We start from the raw sequence: 27,002 nt of genomic DNA on the forward strand, positions 1-27,002 counted from the left end.
ACAGGATCATTTCAGGTGCTCCACTAGCTGGCTGCGTTGCAAAGCACCCAAATACACTGGCTAGGTGTGTTGCAACGCACTTGAATGAACTACCAGGGTGCGTTGAGAGGGAAATGACAAGTGGCAGAGTCATTGTACGAGGTGGAGAGACAATGGAAGCTTCCAGAATCTTCTCCAATGACACTTGCCTCACTGAATTCGACCAGTGATGAGTAAGAGGCTCTCAGTCTCCAAGTGGAAGCAAGAACTGACAGAGAGAAGCCACTAATCAATTCATGAGCTGACTCATCCTCTTTGCATACATCTATATATGGATCCCTCACTAAGAGATCCAGAGGCTGGAATTTTGTACATTGCAGAGAATTGCTGTTGGTTTTGTGATAGATATCAGAGTATTGGGTGATTTATTCTTTGTTGGAGGTGAAGAAGGGATTCTATGCTGGGAGGTTGATTCTAGATCAGGAATCATCGGTTGTAACTCCTCCTGGATCTTCTTGTTTTATCAATAAAACTACTTGAGTTTCTCCTACGTGCTTGTATATCTGATGTGTGTTATATTTGTATGTTTAGCTTAAATCTGATCCTAAGATTTTTATGAACATAAATCCATGTCTTTGTGTAGTTTCTCTCTTTTGTGAACTTGCAGGAACTTGGTGATGCTGGGCAAGTGAGGGAGCAGATCGTTGGAAGCTGGCAAAGAGAAGAGAGATTGGATCGAACAACCAGCGCAAGACACAGGTCAGTTCATCTTAATCATCTTCATTTATAGTTATTAAAGGAGAATACAATAGTAGTTTTCCCTGTTTGTTTCTGAGGTCTCTGTCACAACCCAGTGGGATAGGGTCGTTCTGAATAGACACTTTTCCCGAAAACAGATCCTTAACCTATAAATAGGCTTTTTAACAATACTATCAGTCAATACAATGGATTATCCATACCACATGTCCAAAAAACATAACACACTTCATATTACAATTGTTTAAATGAAATTCTTTTTGATTAATAAACTTCATTAAAAGGGAAGAAAGAGCATAACTTTTGAAATAAATTTCATTTTTTGATTTGTGACTACTACTAACAATATTCTATAATATTTTGTTGAGGTTAAATCCCTACCATCCACCATACACATTAGTTATTCAAAACTATATTACATATAAAAGTTCATTTTAGTTATATAATACACATTGGTGCTTTTGTTATATATAATACACATTGATGCATACTAAATATGAGCACATTACTATTTTAAGCTCGTCGAGGAGTATTATGGTTTAAGTGGACCACAAAAGGAAACATTCATTTTAACCTTCTACAACTCATTTTTTTGCTTTTTCTTGCTCGATTACCCATTGTTTCCTCTTTGCATGTATTAAAATACTAAATTGTCCAACAACCAAGTCATGATTGAAGCATAATATAGCAGAAATGGTCATCACTGTCATAGGGATGCCCCTCTAAACTGCATTTTTGAGTGTATTTTATCCATTATCATTAGTTAGAAACAATAATTAGATAATGACAGTGAAGCATTGCAAATATATCGTGGTTATGAATATTGATCCTAAAAAATCTATGCATATGAAGCTATTTAAAGAACAATTTTCAAACATTATCACATATAATTGTGATGAAACTTGAAGATGAATATGAACACCATATCTCAAAAAGAACATCAAGTAATCATTACAACCCAATGCAAGCTACATGGTGGGTCTCTTAGTTCTCATTTGATAGATAAAAAAATAGTTATGATTTAGGTAAGGTCCATTAATTCTTAAAAATTGGAGAATGTAGGGGTTTATGACAAATATTTGCATTCAAATTATGGCCAGTATTAAGAAACTTCCATAGGGAATGTTGTTTTCATTCATAGAAGGAATCTAAATGTTTTCTTTCAATGACAAGTGGAGATTATATTGAATATTATACAAAAAACATATCAAAATATGATTGGTATTAGTTACAATATCTTCATGAATTGAAACACAAAATGTGTTTTGGAATGATGCTGAAAAATGCAACAAACATAATGAAAATGACAATTAAGCTTCGTTCAGGGGGTAAACCATGAAAAATAAAGAAAACTTGGCAGAAATTCTCCAACACATTTATATAATATATACTCGTAACTTTAATTGTTTAGAGCATGAATTGACATCAATTCTTTAGATCTTGTTAACATCCTTGTAGAAACCTTCCATGATTGATAAGTAAAATAAATGCAATTATATGTGTTAGAAGAGTATTTATTTCCCTAGGAAACACATTGTATATTGAATGTTTAAATCATGAAGTTATAGGAGAGGATTATAGCTCTCTCAAGAATCATTAAGAAAATAAATTTTTAATTTATGACAAAATGATCTTCAACTTTAAGATGGGATACTTTATAATTTACACAAGCTATGGATCATAGAGGAAAGGAGAACTTGGTGGATTTTAGAATCTCATAATTTAAGGATTTATGGACATTTCAAAACTAGAAAAACCATGGAAAAATTTCAAACGTATTTGTATTAGCCCAAGATACAAGAAAAGTTTCCATATATATGAGGTTGTAATGTTTATAGTGCTAACGAACTAAGTAGTAGGAAACATAGATTTACATGATATTACTACTTTGTAATATACTATGAGAAACTATCTATGTCGATTACATTTGAGGATTACCACTAACTAGGTGAGATTGTGATTACTTGCTTGTGGTTCTAGACTTATTTAAAAAATGTGTGTTCTCATGCCCGCTAAGAACATGATGGGGCATGAAGTAGTTGAACATAAATGGTTGTTTTCTTGCAAATGTGTATGGTTCCTTAATTGATCTTTTCATCCTCCTGTATAGGAATTTTTTATTTTTATTTTTTAGTGCATAAGTGTGTGAAACAACAATTTAATGCATCTATATTGTATTGTCTTGGAATCATTGCTATTATTATGGTATGTCCCACTCAAGTGTTTTATTACATTATTAATTTCTTCACTCAATTGAGTTTGATCAAGGTGCATGATTTTTGGGTAAGTTTTGGACAAAATAATGGTAAAGAGTGGATACAAATTTAAAGCATTCAACTATGTTCCATATTTAGCTTATTGTGTAAATGGAAGCATTAATATGACTTTGGTGCAGTTGTTGAGAAGATACAACTAGAGACCTCCAAATACCTAAGATGAACATTTGGTATATATTCCACACTCTTATAACAAAGTAGTACATTTTTCAATGCCAAAATATCATTCGGAATCATGTTATGTCTATTTTCCACATTGACCTTTGCATGTTGTTTATGCATAGAAAAGGGAAAATGAATAGGAAGTGCATGATGAAGAAAATAGAATAGGGATATTTATGGATAAAAATAGAGAGATTCCTCTAAAGGTGTAGTAGTATTAAGCTGAATAAGGAGAAGTATAAACTTCACCATGACCAACATAAGATTTATCATATATTCCATCTCATGGAAAATTCTTATTTCTATTTTTAATGAAGAGTGTATGCAATGGGAAACTAAGAAGTTGAATCCATCAAGATAAATTCCATCATAAACGTTAACTAAGTTAGTGACAAGGCATTCAAATTGAATCTACATCCATGCATAGCTATATTTGATTGTAAATGTAGATAATTCATGATTTTTTGAACCATGTAGTTGGATGTGGAAGAAGAGGAACAAGTTCTTCATACAGACATCGAATACATTTGAGTAAATGAAGGAGGATTTAATTTTTCATAAGAAGGTACATGAAAATTGTAGAGGGAAAACTGATTTATCATATATTGAACTCAAAGGAAAAAGATGTGAAAGAGGGAAAGATAGTATGATCGAAATGAGGCTTCAAAAATTTTCCTTATATTTTATTGTAATGTTTCAACAGTAAAAGAATCCCATTGGGGATGTGTTACCCAAAAATATCATGGGTAAGAAATAATTTCCCAGCTTTTAGAAATGTTGAAGGATTGAAACAACTGGGACAAAATCACTAATACAATAAAGCCATGAAATTGATACACTAGTTAAGTGATAATTTGATAAAACTATGTGGATCTTTCTAAAGGGAAACTTATAACCTTTAAGAGAACAAAAATAAACTAACCAAAATAAACATAGTAGACTAGCAAGAAATTGATTATGAAATTAGAAAGGTAGGAGAGGTGCATAAAAGAGGTGTCAAATTTATCCTAATGAGATGTTAGACTAGTGTTCCAACAAACGTGCACGACGTTGCAATTGATTATGAATTAAGTGGAATCAATTAATCTGACCTAATGTAATGACCCATACAAATTATATGTGTGTGTGACTATTTACCACACTTATACAGGTTAGAAGTTTCCTCAAAAAAATATCATTGTTTGTTTTATGATAAAAATTTCTTGAGTTTTCTGTTAGCATTTATAGAGTTCTACTCTCACCCACTAAACTATATATATTCTAATTTCATTCTCATTCTCACTATATAGATCTACATAAACATAAATTATATACTTCCACATGCAAACAATTATCTCAACTTTCCATTTTTATTTATTACTTTCAATAATAGAAATTACAAGAATCTCTTTCAAGAGAATCCTTTCAATTCCTTTTATAAATGATTCTCATAATCATTAAATTGATATGCGAATATTTCGTTTCCATATCAAACTCATATTTAGATTGTTAAAAACAAAGGACCTTAGTCCAATATACAACTTAATCATTAAAATGATATGCTAATATTTTGTTTCGATATCAAACTCATATTTAGATTGTTAAAAACAAAGGACCTTTCTATGTCAAACTCGTATTTAGATTGTTAAAAACAAACAACCTTAGTCCAATATACAACTTAATCATTAAAATGATAAGCTACTATTTCGTTTCTATATGAAACTCATATTTAGATTGTTAAAAGCAAAGGACCTTAGTCTAATATATAACTTAATCATTAAAATGATATCTAATATTTTGTTTCTATATCAGACTCATATTTAGATAGTCCAATATACAACTTAATCATTAAAATGAAATTCTAATATTTCGTTTCTATATCAAACTCATTTACACTGTTAAAAGCAAAGAACCTTAGTCCAATATATAACTTAATCATTAAAATGATATGCTAACATATTTAGATAGTCCAGTATACAAATTTATTATACAACTTAATCATTAAAATAATACTTAATCCTTAAGATGATATGCTAATGTTTCCTTTCTATATCAAACTCATATTTATATGAAACTCATTTAGAACTCATATTTATATGAAACTCATTTAGACTCATTTAGATTCATATTTATATCAAATTCATATTTAGATAGTCCAATATACAACTTAATCATTAAAATGATATTCTAATATTTCGTTTCTATATCAAACTCATTTAGACTGTTAAAAACAAAGAACCTTAGTCCAATATATAATTTAATCATTAAAATGATATGCTAATGTTTCCCTTCTATATCAAACTCATATTTATATGAAATTCATTTAGAACTCATATTTATATGAGACTCATTTAGATTATCAAATTTATTTAGAACAATATGAAATTCATTTAGAACTCATATTTATATGAAACTCATTTAGATTATCAAATTCATTTAGAACTCATATTTATATGAAACTCATTTAGATTATCAAATTCATTTATGATTCCTAAGTTAACCTTCCAACCATACTCCTAAGTTAACCTTCACTTAGAATTCATTTAGATTATCAAATTCATTTATCACTTAAATTAGATTATCAAATTCATTTAGATTATCAAATTTGATTAGATTATCAAATTCACTTAGAATTCATTTAGATTATCAAATCCATTTAAATGATATTCAAATTCACTTAGAATTCATTTAGATTATCAAATCCATTTAAATTATCAAATCCATTTAGAAATCATAAACAAAGGACCTTAGTTCAATATACAACTTACCCTAGTCCAATATACAACTTACATAGTCCAATATACTATACAACTTACAACCTTAGTTCAATATACAACTTACCCTAGTCCAATATACAACTTACATAGTCCAATATACAACTTACATAGATATAAACAAAGGACCTTAGTTCAATATACAACTTACAACCTTAGTTCAATATACAACTTACCCTAGTCCAATATACAACTTACATAGTCCAATATACAACTTACAACCTTAGTTCAATATACAACTTACCCTAGTCCAATATACAACTTACATAGTCCAATATACTATACAACTTACAACCTTAGTTGAATATACAACTTACCCTAGTCCAATATACAACTTACATAGTCCAATATACAACTTACATAGATATACTTATGCAGAAAGTATTAATCGTAGTACATCCAAACCTTCCAACCATACTCCAACCCTCATTATATTATCATTATGTGTATTCCAAATGATATGTCAACATTTCAGTTCTTTGCTCCCCGGTTAGCATATATTTGAACTACCTTAAATATTTTACTTCAAATGTGGGATTATTTAACATTAACTCATATATATGTATAAGCGGAAGGGTTCTAGTTTGTTTTATTACGAGTAGGAAAGCTACCTCTATTTCCCATGTATTCTACTGATGCACCGACTCAATCAACGACTCAAATTAATCAAAGTCATATCAATGGTTAATAATGACTAAGGGTTTTTTATGAGATTTTAATGACCTTTTGGTTTTGTTTTCATCCATTCACTTTTACTCCAATTTTTCTCCTGGTTGTATCTGTTTTCGTGGCTAGGGTTTCGTTGGTTCTGCAATGGCATGTGCCAGCTCCTTCAAAACATTGCAATAAGTGTATATTAGTTGTTTTCTCTTGAGTGCGTAGTTTAGATCTATTGCACATCGACAGTTGACATCACAATTTGTCACATGGAAGGGTTTACTTGTCCATTTAATTATGAAAATCATGCACAAAGGTATGAGTTTCTTTTAAAAGGCTTGTAACCAGTTATAAATTTCCATTCCTCTGTTTTCATTCGAAGTATTTTGGTTTATGTACTAATAATTTTGAATGTTCATTTTCCGGTGCTACCAAAATGTTCTTTGTGGTCTTGTTTTGACTTATACAGGTAATATCAAGGAGCATATCAACATATTCATAACCCAAGAGGTAAATATTGTTGTTACACCTAAAATCCTTTCTTATCATATTGAGAGTATCAATTTATTCTGGGCGCTCTCATGTATTTGTTTCCATTTACTCTTTCTGAAGGGATATAGAATGTAAATGTAATTTATGGTATCAAGAGTAGAAACAACGTTTTAGCCCCCATTTGAAGTAAATAATTTGAGTTCTCCGTTTTAAGTCATTCGACTAGGCGCCAAATTTTTTTTTCTACTGTTATGGTTTTTCGAGGGGATTTCCCTCTTTCCTCCTCGTGGCAGCTCCACTATAGTAAAGTGTTTTTTTCTACTGTTATGGTTTTTCGAGGGGATTTCCCTCTTTCCTCCTCGTGGCAGCTCCACTATAGTAAAGTGTTTTTGTTTGTACACATTTAGTATACCTTTCTCTTTATTCACTAAATGTGTAGTCACATCTGCGACGACATAACATATTAGTACTTGGGTTCCGCGCTTATATTTCTTCCCAACTGTATATGTATTCGGTAAGTCGTATTCGGTAAGTCATAGGCAGGTTTCCTTTCTTATATCTAACCCTAAGGTCTTGGGTTGCGGCAAAGGGTTATTTTCTTTTCCTTAACCTTGTGTTACCTGATTTTTAATAGTCTTGTGGAGAATCTTTTATTATTTTCATGAAATTTTTCTTTGAGAAGCTTTGTTGTCTGTGATAGACATTTCCATTTTTCTATCTTATTTAGGGTTTAATCATTTTTCTTCCATACTGTTATGGAACTCTTCTTTACCCAACTCCTTTTTCCTGTTCTCTTATTATAGTTATTATTATAGTTATTTTTTTGATGATTTCTCTTTTGCCAGATGGGAGTCTTGAGTGACTCAGAACCTAACGAGGTAATAATTTAAACTCACAAATTCATTTTGTTTCCTCTCCAGGTTGGAACTACTCACAATATTTATGGGTTCTCATATATGTTGAGAATTTCGTCTTATACAGACAATGTTTACTATCTTAATACCTTCCTTGTCATTATTTCTTGGCATACATTTATTAAGACTAATACTGATGTCACATTCCGACTAACACAATTATGTATAACTGTTTAAAAGAAATACCTCTTCAATTAAGTCCAAATTCCACTGGAATATATCTGTATATATAGATATATATTCATGAGAAATAATCATGTTTTTGGATTTTTGGTTCTTGTGGTTTATTAAAATTATTGTTTGCCTTCTATACATTTTATATTTGCACATGTAAGATATTTTTTTTAAATATATTTCTTCTTACCTCTTACTGTGTTTATATTTAATAGTACACGATTTTACATCTAAGATCTTTCTCACTTATTATATTGTCACAGTGCTAGTTAACATATATTTCTTGATTTTTATTACTCCATAATTATGGTTGTGGACGCAAGTTTTTGCTGTACAATCATATTATTTGTACTAACTTGTACTAAAAAATCACTCTTTCTTTACTAGTTTCAAATATATACTTTCTTTGTTACCATATGGTTGTTTTCCTTTTTTAGTATATAATTTAATATACTACAAATTACTTTTGCTTGGGCACAATTAGAGCATAGTAATCATATTTACTGTAAGTTTTTTGTACACAACTTTAGCTATACATATCAATAACTTTAATCTACCAACCTTTTGGAAATTAAAACAATTATTTTTTAGTTGATTAAAGAAATAGTGTTTTCTCTTCTGAATGTCTAAAAGATTTTCTAAGAGATATTGTATAGTTATTATGGAGTAACATTTTCATATAACTAAACATTTTCACACTATTTTCTATTGTAGTTTAACTTACTGTAAACTTGAATACTTATGCTATCAATAATTCATTCAATGCAATCAACCAACAAAAAATGTAGCTTTATAATTTTATATTCTCAACTTATTTTTATTATTTTGTTTTTAAACTATAATTTGATAAAAAACAAAGAGTAAAGAAAGGTAATATGTTAAAACATATATTCAATTCTGGTTACTATTTTTCAACCAGAATAATTCAGTGTCAAACAAAATAAACAATTTGCATGTAGATATAAAACAATAGTGTCAGCAATACCAGCTTGTAAACTTTTTCTAGAGAAAGATAGGTGAAGTATTTGACTCCTCCCAACTTTGACACAACCTTTGCTGGTCCCCCGAGCAACTAGGCCTTCCAATATCTTTCTGTATCTCTTTTCATATTTGAAATTTGTGAGAAAAAACCAAAAATTTCAAACATATTATCCATCTACCACTATTTGGGTGGTTATTAACTACCTCCAATCAACTGGTGGGAGTTAGTTAGCTTAATGAGCTCTAGTTTCCCACTTCTTAATACAACTCTTTTTCTTCTAGGAAACATTAAATTGGCCAATATAATAAATTTAAAGTATCTAATCTCCAAGAAGAAATGCCTAGGACTTGTTGATGGATAAAATAATTTTCTAAAATAAGTTACAATATTTTTCCTCTTTGAGCCATTTGTACTTCAGCCATTAGTTTCTTAATTTTTTTTTTCTTTTATTATAATAAAACATGAATACAAATTTACAAACAACAATTTTACTTATGAGGAAAATCATTGATAGTTAAATATTTGTTTGTCTCCTATTGTAACATACTAAATCAAAATTAAACTTTTACACATGTAATTAAAATGAATTCCTTAAACTGAATTCCTTAAGCTAAGGGATATCAAACCTAGTTTATTTGAGATGAAGAAAAGGAGCAGTCAAAGTGAAAGAGAGACCAACCTTCTTCCAGGGGAGCAATCCCAATAGATAAGTTATCTGGAAATAAGAAGCTAGAGGAATGCCAACTGGATATATTTCTTAATGTGGGGTAGTCCCTTGATTAACATATGTTGGAAAATTCACAAGACTCAAATTGACGAATAATATGAAGGGTGTAAAAACTTTATTGCAGGAAGGAAACAGTTGTAAGACAATATTATCAACCATGTGAAGCATTGAAGCAATACATATAAGAACGACTTAGATTATACGTAATAGTTAGATTATTAACAGCGTGCTTGATGATTTCCTTCTTGTAATAGATGGTCTGCCTTCTACAAAAATGGATGATAAAAGAGGTGTCAATGTGTTGAATCAATTTTTGGTTCTTGGTTGCGTATTATAGTCTTGGAAGAAAGAAGAATGATTAGAAAACCTCTTATGGATGGGATAAGTTACGGACCACTAAATGACTATAGCGCTCATATTTATGCCCAAGTGTCTAAAAAAAATAAGATTTCGTGTTTGATAATTCGATTGTTAAAGGATAAAAAGAAAACAAAAAAAATTCCTTCCATGTTCGAAAACAAAGAACATGAAATTTTTTTTAGTCATTGAAATTTTAAATAAACTATTCAAAATCTATATTAAACCCATGTATCATAACCAACCTCATCACAAAAATTAAAAAACCAACAAAATTCCTTTTCGTTTCCAAAATAAATTACATTTGATATTAAATTTCTTGCTATCTGAATTATTTTTTTTTATTATAAAATTTAAATGAAATACTCATTCAATAAAATCAGTTTAAAAATCCTTATAAATATAAATAGAGAATGTGAAATGATTGCGCAAATTTCTTTGCTATCCTACCAAAATCCAATTTATTGAGTGCGATCCATGTATTTTTAGGAGGAAGTCCTTTTGACATGTTGGATTACGATATAGGCTTGAATTTCTTTACGCGGTGGTTTTGAAAATGTTTAAGATTGGATGACCGTATAGGCTTGAATTTCTTTACGTGATGGTTTTGAAATTGTTTAGGATTGATTCATATACAGAGATTCATAAATTTATAATAAAACAACATTAGATTAAATTTTCTATATTTTGAGAAATATTATTTTGTTTGAAACATAATTTTTTTTTTTAACTATAATTTTTAGAAATTATATTGATATTGATTTTATAGATGTATGTATAAATGTTCATATACCCTGTGTTAACTTCAGATAAAATGTCAAATGATTTATAGGGAACACCAAATTTTAATCCTATAATAGAATATTTTATTTAAAGTAAATATTGAAATATAATATTTATTATTCACATTAAAATTTAAAGTAAATATTGAAATATAATATTTATTATTCACATTAAAATAGCATTGTTATCGTAGAGAATTCTTCACAAGAAAAATGTGTATATGAACAACTAAGAAGGTATACACTGGAAATCTTTTTTTTTTTTTTATAATATTATAATAATAACCTTAAAATGTATACATCTTCTATATTAAAAAAATAAATTATCTATCATATTTAAAATAATAATAATAATCTATATAATTAATGCAATGATGGGTCAAAATGACAAATGGGTTAGAGACGTTATAGTTACTCACTAACATTCATACATTGTATCGATTGGAAAATTGAATTTATTAGATTACCCACTCAGGAAGCAGCTCAGTATTGATTCTTGACAAAGAAGGACGGAATGAATCTGCTGCTGGTCTTCCGAAGATTAATATTGACTGCTTCTGCTGGTCTTCCGAAGATTAATATTGACTGCTTAACTGGAAAGAGTTAGAGAGGGCTTAACTGCTTAACTGCCCAGAAACAACCGGCCAGAACGCAGCTGTACCCTTCGTCCACACATGCTACTTAGTCGTCTCAATGTTATTATTGCAGGGCGGGCCCGCTACTATCTTCTTGGCAGCGCCTAACCAGCCTGCCATAGGGCATTAAATGCCCGGGGATATGCGGGCTGGTTAGCCGGATAAATATTATTTAATATCAAAACTCTCCGCTTCTGTATCGAAATTCTCCGCTTCTGTATTATTGTGTTAACCAACTCGCATATCTCCGGTATTTAATGCCCTATGACAAGCTGGTTAGGCGTTGCCCTATCTTCTTTTCCTTGTGATTTCTCAGTGACATCTCAGAGATATTTGCTGATCTTCTTTCATTTTGGACATCCGCATATCCCGGCATTTAATGCCCTATAACAAACTGGTTAAGTGTTGCCCTATCTTCTTTTCCTTGTGATTTCTCAGTCACATCTCGGAGATATTTGCTGATCTTCTTTCATTTTGGACATAGTCAATACCGTCATCATTCGGGATTATACCTAAAATTCCATCCAGCAGATGGAATCATAGCCACATGTTTGTTGACTTGATTACGGTGTTTTATTTTGAAATTTTAAAAGTGATTTAATAGTTGAATCTATAACTCTCTTAAATGCCACTTACTCTCTTAAATGCCACTTTGCACCATTATACACTTTTAGATTTAATGTCTGAGGATTAAACAAAAATCAACCATTAGATTAATTATCAGTTAATAATTAATAATAATTTTAAATTAATAATCCGTTAATAGTTAGTAATAATTAACTTAAAATTTAAGTACTCAAAAATTATTTTAACGACTTTCTTTCGGTATTTTATCATGGATAAAGGGAGATAGCAGAAATCTGAAAAAAAAACACAGTGAAGTCGGTTCTGTTGCCAGTATTCTGGAAAAGGAAGAATACTTCTGATACGCCCTGGATTTGATTCAGCGATTGTTTTTTGAATTTTATTGGACTCGGACAGATTTAGTTGGAGGAACCTGGAAAGATTTAGTTGGGTCAAGATTGCACGACGGTTAGTAATATGTATTTACTTGCGTTTTTTTCACTTTATCTATAAATTCCCAAATAAATCTAGTTGGAGGAACTTGGAAAGATTTAGTTGGGATCGAGATTGCAGGATGCTCGAGAGAGGGAGAGAGAAAAGGAGTATCTTGGAAAGATTTAGTTGGGATCGAGATTGCAGGACCCTCGAGAGAGGGAGAGAGAAAAGGGATATTATGTATCAATAACGAGATTAAACTATAAATAAGCCAACGATTTGCAGGCATGGAGCTGAACAAAGTCTGCGTCCAGATCGCCCAAAATGGCGAAGATGGAGATGAAATCGCATTCAAAACCCTACCTGCCGCCAAGTTACTTTCTCCAAACACAATAACTAATAACTGATTGCAAAAAAGGCATATGATTACTGATTGCAAAAAAGGCATATGATTGGAGATAAATTATTTTTAACTTTGTAAATGTTATTAAGTGTAAATAAAAATGGTTTTAGATTTGTTTATTTTTTTTATATTAATTTATTTTCATTCATAAGTAATTTTATAAAAATCATAATAAATTGTTAATTAGTGTCCATTATTACCTCATTTAAGTTGAGTAAAAATATAATAATCTTAATTTTTTTATAAAAAATTTACTTTCTATTTAAACATTATAATAATTTTTTTGATATTTTATTTTATGATTTTTATATTTACTTTCTATTTAAATATTTTAATAATTTTTTTGATATTTTATTTTATGATTTTTAGTAAGTAAATATTTTTAATATTGTTTTAGTTAAAGGAAAATTACTTCATTTTTAAGTTGAGAAAGGTTAAGAGCCAGTGGAAATATAATAATCCTAATTTTTTTATAAAAAAAATTACTTCCTATTTAAATATTTTAATAATTTTTTTTGATATTTTATTTTATGATTTTTGGTAAGTAAATATTTTTAATATTTAGTATAACAGTAGAATTTTTCTGGGCAAATAATGACTTGTTATTTATTATATTTTTAAAGTTGTTTGTTTTTAGTGTTTAGGAGACAAAAGGGATGGTTGATATGTGCAAAGAATTACAAAATTGAAAAATAAAATTTGTTTAAAAAAAAATTACTTCTTTTATATATATATATTCAAAAAAAATTGTATTAAAAAAAATCCCTAAATCTTGTGAGTACTAAATCAAGAATAATTATTTTGAAATTTATTTTCATCCAGGTGCAGTGCAATAAGAACCATAATAAATTGTCAATGAGTACTTCATTTAAGTTGAGAAAGGTTAACGTTGTGATTAGAAATATAATAATCTTAATTTTTCATAAATAAATTTACTTTCTATTTAAATATTTTAATAATTTTTTTGATATTTTATTTTATGATTTTTAGTAAGTAAATATTTTTAATATTTAGTATAATAGTAGAATTTTTCTGGGCAAATAATGACTTGTTATTTATTATATTTTTAAATAGTATTTAGGAGACAAAAGTGATGGTCGATATGTATAAGGAATTGATATATATATATATATATATATCTATATATATAGAGAGAGAGAGATATATATAATATTTTTATAAAACAAATTTTATTTTTCAATTTTGTAATTAACACTATTTAAAAAAAAACAACTTTAAAAATATAATAAATAACAAGTCATTATTTGCCCATAAAATTTCAACTATAAAATATCCTCCAGAGCTCTCAAAATAGGTCGTAGGATCGAGGAGGATGAATTAATAACAAATTATGCACCTGCATGATAGATTATGCATCTATATAATAGATTTTTATATGCCACGATTCTTCTCCAATTTATGCCTTACAATGTTTCCTTTGCAATGTTTGGTGCAATTGCTAGTATTATTATTATTATTATTCTTATTCTTATTGTCATTGTCATTGTCACTGTCATTGTGGTAGGTAGCTACGTGGTGATGGTTAATATATTTTGAAATTAAATTTTATTATGTGTTTGAAAAGTTTTAAGAGACATATTTATAAATGATTATAATTTTGATATATTAAAATATTAGGGAGGTAATAATTGTAATACATATTTTCAAATTTTGATTTAATGTGGGTGTATGTAAATTATTTTAAGAAAGATAGATTTTTAATATTCAGCTTTTGTGGGCTTCTGTTTTTTGAGGAAGTGTATAACACATCATTTCACAATAGTGTTTATGATATTTTCTTATTTTAGCAATGTTGATTTTCTTTTTCATGGACATATGGATATTTTGGTGTAGTTTAATCTATAGAAAAAATTGCCATTTTTTCAAAACTTTTGTTTTTTTGGTTTGTTAATTTTAACCATAATTCTTAATAGATTTAAACTTGAATTTAAGTTATTTAATTTAGAGAATGGCATTTTTTCAAATTGTTTTTTTTTTTTTTGTTAATTTTAACCATAATCTTAATAGATTTAAACTTGAATTTAAGTTATCTAATCTATAATATGTGAGCTCCCCAAGTTTTGTCAGGGTGTTGAATCCATTTATACATTCAAATATGTATTTTAAACTAAAAAAAAGAAGAGAAAAAGACAATCTTTCTTGAAATTGTATATTGGGATTGTATAATAGAAATTGAGATGAGGAGAGAGATTGTGCACACAAAAAATCACACTTGATACCTTTATTGATCACCACAAGTAAAAATATATAAGACATAAATTACTGACTTCTAGGCATCTAGATCATGACTACAACTCATACATTGGAAACAATAACTTCTAGGCTGACTCCTTGTAACTCCTATTGACAAATAGACATGACATGGAAGCATTACTTCCAACACCCTCCCTTAATGCTTGCATAGAAAACAATGAAAACACATATTACAACAACAATATGATATATGTCTCACTCGTCTTCATTAACACTCACATCCACTGTGGAATCTTGCAAACACCACTCTTTCACCACCACATCTTCGAGCTATCACTTGACCTCCATTTAAAACATAATTGTCTCTGACCATCGTTGATGAACTTTGCAAGATCAACAATATTGACATCTCTGCCCGTTAGGGCTTCCACGATAAGAGTTGTAAGGTAATAAATCACCCTGTAGACCAACCACCATTTTTCAGATATTTCTATTTCTGCTATTTGTTGGTTGATTGGATGAAGGTCTAGATACTGAATGTGTTCGAAAGTTGATCAAATGACTTCACCTTACACAAGAATTGATGTTTTAAACACCGGGGCTTCCAATTTAAGAACCACCAACCCTTTTTTATAACCAATAAAAACACTCAAGAATTGATGTTTCAGACACCGAGACTTCCAGTTTAAGAACCGCCAACCCTTTTTTATAACCAATAAAAACACACATGAATCGATGTTTCAGATGCTCTTTATCTTTCCACAATAGCTAGATCTCATATCCAACAACCAATTATCAGATCCAGATCAATGGTTTCACGCTGCGGAAGTCGATTTCACCTCAGTTCTGATCCATCGGCCTTTCATTCAAAAAAATAAAAAATCTACGATGGCTCAAGATCTAATCACTATTTTGCAGGCACAATCCCGATCTTAAAATATTTCTGCAAATTTCCGACTCACAACATTGATGTTGATCTGCGCACTTGGTGCTTATGCCCTCTGAACAACTTAAAAAAAGCAGAAGAATGTTGTCATTCAACACAGTGAAATGAAATCAAATGTGGTTAAATTCACATCTCATCGCATATTTGAGGTGTGTGTCTTCCTTGCATGGATTTGAATGATCGGGCGAGATGTCGAGCTTGAGGATGGATTCGACTTCCCCCTGACTGGTGCAGTCGAATCTAGAACTAAGTTTGGCCAAGGCTGACAATAACGTAGCATTTGAGTTACACTTAATGATGTAAAAGAGGCACATGTTTGGGAAGGTCTCCTGCCATTTGTGCCACAAATCCACCATGAATTTCACGTCGAGAACATCAAATGGGTTGTTCACATCGCTTTCGTTGATAACGGACTGCACCATCTCGTTCATAGCTTCTTCCTGCAACCTTGACCACAGAGCCATCACCTTTCATCTCTTTAGTTCAGAGCTCGCTCGTTGCATATAGATCTAGGAAACTAAGCACACAAATCCACAGATCTATACAAGAAAACACTTCGCACATCACAATATCCATATATACATAGGGAAATCTCACACTTTGCAAAAATAAAATTCACAACAAAATAATCAAATCTCACACACCTATACTAATATCTATACAGAAACAATTAGGATCCCTCACATCTTCTTGGCCCTCCCTTGAGGGAGTCAAGCGAGTACCAGCTTTGATACCATAATAGAAATTGAGCTCTGAAGAGAGAGATTGTGCACACAACAAATGACACTTTATACCTTTATTAATCACCACATGTACAAATATATAAGACATAAATTACTGACTTCAACACATCTAGATCATGACTACAACTCATCCATTGGAAACAACAATTTCTAGAATGACTCCTCGGAACTCCTAATGATAACTATAGAATACATGGAAGCATTACTTCCAATATGATATATATATATATATATATATATATATATATATATATATATATATATATATATTAAAACAAATTTTATTTTTCAATTTTGTAATTAACACTATTTAAAAAAAACAACTTTAAAAATATAATAAATAACAAGTCATTATTTGCCCATAAAATTTCAACTATTGTATTAAATATTAAAAATATCCTCCAGAGCTCTCAAAATAGGTCGTAGGATCGAGGAGGACGAATTAATAACAAATTATGCACCTGCATGATAGATTATGCATCTATATAATAGATTTTTATATGCCACGATTCTTCTCCAATTTATGCCTTACAATGTTTCCTTTGCAATGTTTGGTGCAATTGCTAGTATTATTATTATTATCATTATTATTATTCTTATTGTCATTGTCATTGTCATTGTCACTGTCATTGTGGTAGGTAGCTACGTGGTGATGGTTAATATATTTTGAAATTAAATTTTATTATGTGTTTGAAAAGTTTTAAGAGACATATTTATAAATGATTATAATTTTGATATATTAAAATATTAGGGAGGTAATAATTGTAATACATATTTTCAAATTTTGATTTAATGTGGGTGTATATAAGTTATTTTAAGAAAGATAGATTTTTAATATTAACTTTTGTGGGCTTCTGTTTTTTGAGGAAGTGTATAACACATCATTTCACAATAGTGTTTATGATATTTTCTTATTTTAGCAATGTTGATTTTCTTTTTCATGTACATATGGATATTTTGGTGTAGTTCAATCTATAGAAAAAATGGCATTTCTTCACATTTTTTTTTTTTGGTTAATTTTAACCATAATTCTTAATAGATTTAAACTTGAATTTAAGTTATTTAATTTATAGAATGGCATTGTTTCAAATTGTTTTTTTTTTTGTTAATTTTAACCATAATCTTAATAGATTTAAACTTGAATTTAAGTTATCTAATCTATAAAATGTGAGCTCCCCAAGTTTTGTCAGGGTGTTGAATCCATTTATACATTCAAATATGTACTTTAAACTAAAAAAAAGAAGAGAAAAACACAATCTTTCTTGAAATTGTATATTGGGATTGTATAATAGAAATTGAGATGAGGAAAGAGATTGTGCACACAAAAAATCACACTTGATACCTTTATTGATCACCACAAGTACAAATATATAAGACATAAATTACTGACTTCTAGGCATCTAGATCATGACTAAAACTCATACATTGGAAACGATAACTTCTAGGCTGACTCCTTGTAACTCTTATTGACAAATAGACATGACATGGAAGCATTACTTCCAACACCCTCCCTTAATGCTTGCATAGAAAACAATGAAAACACATATTACAACAACAATATGATATATGTCTCACTCGTCTTCATTAACACTCACATCCACTGTGGAATCTTGCAAACGCCACTCTTTCACCACCACATCTTCGAGCTATCACTTGACCTCCATTTAAAACATAATTGTCTCTGACCATCGTTGATGAACTTTGCAAGATCAACAATATTGACATCTCTGCTCCCCGTTGGGGCTTCCACGATAAGAGTTGTAAGGTAATAAATCATCCTGGAGACCAACCACCATTTTTCAGATATTTCTATTTCTGCTATTTGTTGGTTGATCAGATGAAGGTCTGGATACTGAATGTGTTCAAAAGTTGATCAAACGACTTCACCTTACACAAGAATTACAGTTTCAGACACTGGGGCTTCCAATTTAAGAACCACCAACCCTTTTTTATAACCAATAAAAACACTCAAGAATCGATGTTTCAGACACCGAGACTTCCAGTTTAGGAACCGCCAACCCTTTTTTATAACCAATAAAAACACACATGAATTGATGTTTTAGATGCTCTTTATCTTTCCACCATAGCTAAATCTCAGATCCAACAACCAATTATCAGATCCAGATCAATGGTTTCACGCTGCGGAAGTCGATTTCACCTCAATTCTGATCTGTCGGCCTTTCATTCAAAAAAATAAAAAATCTACGATGGCTCAAGATCTAATCACTATTTTGCAGGCACAATCCCGATCTTAAAATATTTCTGCAAATTTCCGACTCACAACATTGATGTTAATCTGCGCACTTGGTGCTTATGCCCTCTGAACAACTTAAAAAAAGCAGAAGAATGTTGTCATTCAACACAGTGAAATGGAATCAAATGTGGTTAAATTCACATCTCATCGCATATTTGAGGTGTGTGTCTTCCTTGCATGGATTTAAATGATCGTGCGAGATGTCGAGCTTGAGGATGGATTCGACTTCCCCCTGACTGGTGCAGTCGAATCTAGAACTAAGTTTGGCCAAGGCTTACAATAACGTAGCATTTGAGTTACACTTAACGACGTAAAAGAGGCACATGTTTGGGAAGGTCTCCTGCCATTTGTGCCACAAATCCACCATGACTTTCACGTCGAGAACGTCAAATGGGTTGTTCACATCGTTTTCGTCGATAACGGACTGCACCATCTCGTTCATAGCTTCTTCCTGCAACCTTGACCACAGAGCCATCACCTTTCAGCTCTTTAGTTCAGGGCTCGCTCGTTGCATATAGATCTAGGAAACTAAGCACACAAATCCACAGATCTATACAAGAAAACACTTCGCACATCACAATATCCATATATACATAGGGAAATCTCACACTTTGCAAAAATAAAATTCACAACAAAAAAGCTCACACACCTATACTAATATCTGTACAGAAACAGTTAGGATCCCTCACATCTTCTTGGCCCTCCTTTGAGGGTGTCAAGCGAGTACCAGCTTTGATACCATAATAGAAATTGAGCTCTGAAGAGAGAGATTGTGTGCACAACAAATGACACTTTATACCTTTATTAATCACCACATGTACAAATATATAAGACATAAATTACTGACTTCAACACATGTAGATCATGACTACAACTCATCCATTGGAAACAACAATTTCTAGAATGACTCCTCGGAACTCCTAATGATAACTATACAATACATGGAAGCATTACTTCCAACAAAAATGATATTTTTTCATAACTTTTTTTTGATTTGTTAATTTTAACCATAATCCTACATAGATATAAAACCGAGTTTAAGTTATTTAATCTATAAAATGTGAGTTCCATAGAGTGTTCAATCTATTTATACATTCAAAATTGTATATCAAAATTCCAATAAAAAAGATTATTTCGTTTATAAATTAAACTATGACATTTTAAATACAATAATAAAATTTACTAAAAAAATCGTTAATATTTATTGAAAGTAGTTTATGATACATTTGTTATAATAAAATCTATTTGAAAATTTGAAAAAATCATTATGAAATGCATGGGTACCATTATATACGTAAATTTAAATCCTTAAATCTTATTTTAAAATAAAACTGAGTTGGAAAAGAAAAAAATTAATAATCCTTTAAACCATGGGAAAAAAACAATTAATAATCCTTTAAACCATGGGAAAAAAACAATATATTTAAATCTAGATTTAAAATAAAACCAAGCATATATATATATATATATATATATATATATAAATATAATAATCTTTTAAACCATCGAAAAAAGCCAATAAAATGACTTTGAAGCATTAAGCATTAAAATCCCTAAATCTAAATTTAAAATAAAACCAAGCTGATAAAAATTAATAATAATAATAATCTTTTAAAGCATCGAAAGAAACCAATACAATGACTCTGAAGCATTAAGATCCTTAAAACTAAATTTTAAAAATAAACTAAGTTCATAAAAGAATGAATAATAGTAATCTTTTAAACCATCGAAAGAAACGAAGACAATGACTCTGAAACATTAAGCATTAAAGAAACCAATACAGTGACACTGAAGCATTAAGCATTAAAATATAATTGGAATTTCAAAGTTAAATATTTAATAATTTTATTAATCAGGAATATTAACTTCAATTAAAAAATTAACCATGTTTTAAGAAACAAATTACTAAATAGTAAATAATTTATTTACCAAATTCCATCGTTGTAGAGTAAATAATATACAATATAACTTATTTTTACCAAATTCTATCGTTGTAGGGTAAATAATATACAATATAACTCGTTTGCCTCCACGCCCACAGGTACAAACGAAGGGATGTTTTGCTGGTTTTTTGGACCACTACCGAGGAACTAAAGAAACGCTGATAGATCCATGAGATCTCTGAGATGGAGCAGCAGTTGATCTGGTAGGTTCGGAAGCGGCGTTGGAATTCTCGGATCCGGCTGCAGCGGCGTCTATGAAAGCTGGTTGTGTAGGCGGAGCAGGGATCTCTGAATTATTGGTTAACATCAACCCAACCTGTGACATGGCCGGTCGCCGCCCCCAGGAACCTTGAGTGCAAAGAAGTGCAACCGTGATGACCCTCAAGACCTGCTCCCTTGGGTACTGCCCCTCTAACGTTGGATCAACAATATCCAAAGCTCGATCATGCTTATATTGATTCCAAGCCTACATCACCGTCAACATTATTTTCTATTCTCTGCTTCTCAATGAAGTTTTGCTATAACTAACAAACAAAAATTACACGATATTTTAGAACAGATACACACCCATTGTAGAAGAAGGTTCATAGGGGCTTGCAGTGTCGGATCCATGCACTTTCTGCCACTCACTATCTCAAGAACCACTATCCCATAACTATAAACGTCTGCCTTTTCTGTTAATTGCCCATGGACGGCATACTCCGGCGCAGTGTAACCTCTGTCTCATAAAATATTAGCAGAGCCCATAAATTAGTGCCAGGAACACACAAAACTTATTAAATGAACGACACAACTTACATTGTTCCTCCGACTCTAGTAGAAACATGGGTTTGGTCTTCTGGGAAGAATCAAGCCAATCCCAAATCTGCTATTTTAGGATGAAATCTCTCATCTAAAAGTATATTTCCACATTTGATATCTCTGTGTATAATGCGAACGTTAGAGTCTTCATGTAGATATGCAATGCCTCGAGCTACTCCCACTATAACGTTTAAACGGTTTTCCCGTATTGCTAGAAAAATATTTCAAACCCTCAATACAAGTAATTGAACCATTTCACATAATTTGGAAAACAATAGAATGGCGAAAATAGCCATACAAGTAAATGAACCAGTACACATAATTTTGAAAAACAAGTTGAATGGCGAAAAAATAGTGCTAATGGGAACAGCGTACCATCCGAGTAAACGAACAAGATTCCGGTGACGGACGTTTGTGAGGAGCTTCACTTCTGTTACAAAGTCCTCCTCAGCTTGAATATTCTCATGCCTTTCATTCAGTTTTGTTGGAATGGTAATTTCAACTTGCAGATTTTTCCTCTGCGATGCGATCACAGATCGCATATCGCACTTCCCTTCTTGTCAACCTTCACCATGTCCTTTGATTGCCTGCGATTGCGATCTTGCGATGCGATCTGATCGCATATCGCAAATCGCATGATTTAAATGTTATAAGAGTGGTGGAACATCCTTTCTCTTCTTGCAATGCGATAGTGTGATAAGCCATGCATTAAATTCCAGCAAGATATTTTGAAGCGTGTAATTAATGATATTTACTAGGGTTGGTAAATGTAGGTGATATTTTAAATTTTATTATTTTTTATTTCACGGAAGTGGGGAAAAGTAACACGTATTGTAAAAGATATTTTTTGTGTTGTTCAATATAAAAAGAATGCAAGAGGAGTAAAAAGACGTGTGAAGAGTATTAGCAAGAAGAGTTCTTTCTTCTCTGCAACGCACAGCAGTGCTGAAGATATAATTTTCTGAGATAGTGGAATGAGATTCTGGAACTGAAGTTCCTGTTGTAAATCCCTCTGAGTAGAGGAAGACTATTTTGTAACATTTTTATCTTTGTTCGTTTTATAAGAAAGATCCTGTAGTTAAAACAGAGCGTTGATCTCTGTGTTATTTTTTTTTGTGTGTTTGAAATCAACAGAAATTTCCATCATGGTATGAGAGCTAGTCTAGGCACTCAGTGAGTCAAAAAAAACAAGAGTTTGTTTTTCACAGTAGGAGCTATAAGAAGCTTATCAAGCAGAGAAAGTTTTTGCTTGTTTTTTTTTGGGTCAGTATCTCTTCTTTATTTACACAGGTTAAGATGGTAGATGCTGGAACTGGTTTGACAAATTCCCAACTGCCACAGTTTAATGGGAAAAATTATAGTTATTGGTCCATAACAATGAAAGCATTGTTTGCTTCTCAAGGAATATGGGAGCTGGTTGAAACTGGCTATGCTGAACCTGCAGATGCAACAGCGTTGGCTGCTTTGACAGCAGCAGAAAGAGACCAGTTGAAGAGTGACAAGAAGAAGGATGCCAAAGCCCTCTTTTTCCTCTTCCAATCAGTGCATGAAAGCGTTTTTCCGCGGATTGCAGCAGCAACAAAATCCAAAGAGGCATGGGATATTCTCAAAACTGCCTATCAAGGCATGGAGAAGGTGAAGACTGCAAAGTTGCAGATGTTGAGGAAAGACTTTGAAAATCTCAGCATGAAGGAATCTGACACAATAGATTCATTCTTCACTCAGGTTATTGGCTTGATAACCCAGATAAGATCTCATGGTGAGATTCTTGAAGAAAGAAGGATTGTAGAGAAAATCTTGAGAATTTTACCCTCAAGGTTTGAATCTATTGTGGTAGCAATAGAAGAAACAAAAGATCTCTCACAGTTCACAGTAGATGAGTTGAGTGCTTTTCTGTTGTCTCATGAACATAGACTGAGTAGAGGAACAGATTCCTCATTTGAGCAAGCATTCAAGACTCATATGTCTTTTGGCCAAAGAAGAGGTCGAGGTAGAACAAATAACAGAGGTCGTGGAAGAAGCCAAAACAGAGGCAGAAATTATCCTGCTAGCACAAGTGGAAGGAGCTGCAATCAGAACCAAGATGAAGGTCCAAGCAACCATGGACAAAGGTATGACAAATCCCAAGTCCAATGTCATTATTGTAAGAAATATGGACACTATGCCAATGAATGTAGGAAAAAGCAAAGTGACATGAATAATAGGCAGAATGCTAATTTTGCAAATGAAGAAGATAAGAACCCAAAGAACGTGCTGTTAACATGTAACATAGCACAAGACAAACAAGAAGATTTTTGGTTCTTAGACTCAGGTTGTAGTAATCACATGACTGGTAATATTGAAATGTTTGCCAATCTGGATGAAAATGTGAAATCTGAGGTAACAACAGGGACTGATGATACAATATCTGTCAAGGGTAAGGGCAGAGTCAGTATCCGAGCAAAAAATGGAGAACAGATGATTGTGCCAGATGTATACTATGTACCTGGTCTGAAATGTAATCTTTTGAGCATTGGACAGCTCATAAACAAAGGTTACAACGTGTTCCTCAAAGATGGTTTGTGTACAATCAGAGACATACCTCCAAGTAAGAAGATCATTGCACAGGTGCAGATGACCAGCGATAGAATGTTTCCTCTCAAACTCAGAGCAGATTTGAAGGAAGGAAGAACTATTGCAGCTGTAACACAAGAAGTCTTTCAGGAACAAGTGAAAGATGTGAATTGGTTGTGGCATTTGAGATTTGGACATCTCAATTTCAGAGGCCTGAATCTGTTGCACAGAAAGGGAATGGTAAATGGATTGCCGTTGATTGAGAAACCAGACAGCCTTTGTGAAGGGTGCATCTTAGGCAAGCAACACAAAGAAAGCTTTCCAGCAGGAAAGAGTATAAGAGCAGAAGCACCATTGGAAATTGTTCACTCCGATGTGTGTGGACCGATGCAAACACCATCATTTTCCGGAAATAAATATGTTTTAACTTTCATTGATGATTACACCAGAAAGACATGGGTGTATATGCTGAAACAGAAGAGTGAAGTGTTTGAGAAATTCCGCCACTTCAAAACTCTTGTTGAGAAACGGTGTGGGCATTATATCCAAGTGCTCAGAATAGATAGAGGAGGAGCGTACACCTCCCAAGACTTTCTGCGTTTTTGCAGAGAGAATGACATACAAAAACAGTTCACCGCAAGGTATCCACCTCAGCAAAACGGAGTTGCTGAAAGAAAAAATAGGACCATTCTTGACATGGTAAGAAGTATGTTGAAGGCAAAACACTTGCCGCATGAGTATTGGGCAGAAGTTGTCACTTGTGCAGTTTACATCTTGAATAGCTGCCCAACAAAAGCTGTCATGAACAGAATACCAGAAGAGGCATGGAGTGGTCAAAAACAAACTGTCACTCACATGAGAGTATTCGGTTGTGTGGCATATGCACATGTACCGGATCAGCTAAGGAAGAAGCTTGATAGTAAGGGGGAGAAGTGTGTCTTTATTGGCTATTGTGATGAGTCAAAAGCATACAAACTCTATAATCCATCCACCAAGAAATTGATAGTAAGCAGAGATGTGCAGTTCATTGAAGATGAAGCTTGGGATGGAAGCTTAGAAAAGACAGTGAATGTGAAGACAATTGTGTCTGACGAAGAAGAAGAGGAAGGGACAGAAGCAAATAATCCTTCCTTGGTGGTTCCTCCTCCACCACAGCAAGTACAACAAGCCACACCACAAGTTGGAATTCGAACAGCCTTGAGAAGTCAAGGAAGTGCTTCTCCAAGCACATCACAGGGATCAGAAATACCCTCAAGTTCGGATGGAACTCCTAGCACACCAAGAAGACCAAGATTCAGAGATCTGAATGAGATTTATGAACAAGGAGAGGTAAGTAACAATACCGGTCTGAATTCATTATTCGCTTTATATTGTCATGTTGATGACCCAGTCCATTTTGAAGATGCTGTAAATGAAGATAAATGGATTGAAGCAATGAATGAAGAAATTGGTGCAATTGAGAAGAGTAAAACATGGGAGTTAGTGGACCTCCCTGTAGGCAAAGATGCCATTGGAGTTAAGTGGGTCTATAAGACCAAAAGCAATGCTAAAGGCCCAAGATTGACAGGCACAAAGCAAGACTTGTTGTGAAAGGATACAAGCAGCAACAAGGCAAAGACTATGATGAAACCTTTGCACCAGTAGCAAGGATGGAAACAGTCAGAACAATGTTGTCTATTGCAGCACAACACAAATGGAAGATTTATCAGATGGATGTTAAATCTGCATTCCTAAATGGAGTGTTAAAAGAAGAGGTTTATGTTGAACAACCTCCAGGCTATGAAGTTGAAGGCCAGGAGCATAAAGTTTGTAAACTGAAAAAGGCTCTTTATGGGCTGAAACAAGATCCAAGAGCATGGTACAGCAGAATAGATGCTTATCTGATTGAAAATGGGTTTGACAAGTGTGATGGTGAACCCACACTCTACATAAAGGATAATGACGGTAAGATACTTATTGTTGTTTTATATGTAGATGATCTGATTTTTACAAGCAATGATGCTTCTCTCATCGCTGATTTTAAAGCAGTCATGAAAAGTGAATTTGAAATGACTGACTTGGGCTTCTTAAGATATTTTCTTAGAATTGAAGTAGACCAAAGTGAAAATGACGTTTTCATTTCTCAAGATAAATATGTAGAAGCAGTGTTAAAGAGATTTAACATGCAGAACAGCAAGGCAGCTGTGACTCCAACTATAATGGGGTTGAAATTGACCAAAGAAGACAGCAGTAAGGATTTTGATCCAAAACTATACAAAAGCATAGTTGGCAGTCTTATGTACTTGACTGCAACTAGGCCGGACATTATGCACGCTGTGAGTTTAATTTCCAGATTTATGGAAAGACCGAAAGAAACTCATTGGCAGGAAGCCAAGAGGATTCTAAGGTATGTGAATGGAACGAAGGGGTTTGGTATTTTATACTCCTCTTCTGAAAGTTTCATATTGACAGGTTACACTGACAGTGATTGGGTTGGAAGTGTTGATGATAGGAAAAGCAC

General features: G+C 32.0%; 1 pseudogene; it reads right to left on the reverse strand.

Moving 5' to 3' along the window:
- Window positions 1-16,318: 16,318 nt before the first annotated feature.
- LOC149183028 (ornithine decarboxylase pseudogene) lies at window positions 16,319-16,672 on the reverse strand (annotated as a pseudogene).
- Between the last annotated feature and the right edge of the window lie 10,330 nt (window positions 16,673-27,002).

Source organism: Pinus tabuliformis, chromosome 3_2 (genome assembly GCF_031772625.1).
Source record: "Pinus tabuliformis cultivar Carrire ecotype Pingquan chromosome 3_2, CPIR1, whole genome shotgun sequence".
Classification (NCBI taxonomy): domain Eukaryota; kingdom Viridiplantae; phylum Streptophyta; class Pinopsida; order Pinales; family Pinaceae; genus Pinus; species Pinus tabuliformis.